We start from the raw sequence: 735 nt of genomic DNA, 5'->3' as shown, positions 1-735 counted from the left end.
AAATACCACTTCTGTCTTCACTGCCAGTCCTCTGTCTTCCATACTCCCATCCCCCCCAAAACAGCTCACTCCCAGCCCTCATACTATGAACATACAGTTCAAAGAGATTAATATCAGAGAACAATTCAGGAATGCTAAGTTCTATTCCCAACTCTACCAGATCTGCCCCTGGGAACACAAGATATTTTCACCTTCATCTACGAATCAAATATTAATACAACCTGGAATACTGGTGAGATAGCACCTTGAAGAAAGACTGATGGGTCTTGGGGAGGGAGTAGTATGCTCTAAGCCAAGGTGGTTTGTCTGTGTAAGCTGCAGCTTGTCTTATGTGAGATAAGGAAAACCCTCTGGTGAGATGTCTTCACATTAGAAAACATATTTCCTTAAATGTTGTCCAACTTTAGTGCCATCATTCTAAAGACCTGGCCTCATCATGGGAGAGGTTTTGCCTTTCCCAAACTTCATCCCTCCATCCTGGCCAGTCTCTTGAGTTGAGGTACACCTGGAGATTTTAGCAAAGCATTTTTAAACTTTGGCCCCATCCTTCCCAAAACTCCTCTCAGTCCCCTGTTTTTCAACAACTTTAGCTTATGCATATGGCTCATTTTACACAACTGATGTGTTGTGAGGGTAGACTATATTTTTGTGTGGACAGAAAAAGAGGAGGTAACCATGGCGGCTAACAGTACTACGAACCCGTGGCAGCCACTGCCACTTCGAGCTCATAGCCAA

General features: G+C 43.8%; 1 pseudogene; it reads left to right on the top strand.

Annotated features, from left to right (window-relative positions):
- The first annotated feature begins 675 nt into the window (after positions 1-675).
- Positions 676-735, top strand: part of LOC102491309 (U6 snRNA-associated Sm-like protein LSm5) — an 865-nt pseudogene continuing 805 nt past the window's right edge.

Source organism: Tupaia chinensis, unplaced genomic scaffold (genome assembly GCF_000334495.1).
Source record: "Tupaia chinensis unplaced genomic scaffold, TupChi_1.0 Scaffold000350_1, whole genome shotgun sequence".
Classification (NCBI taxonomy): domain Eukaryota; kingdom Metazoa; phylum Chordata; class Mammalia; order Scandentia; family Tupaiidae; genus Tupaia; species Tupaia belangeri.
This window is presented reverse-complemented; position numbering and strand designations above follow the sequence as displayed.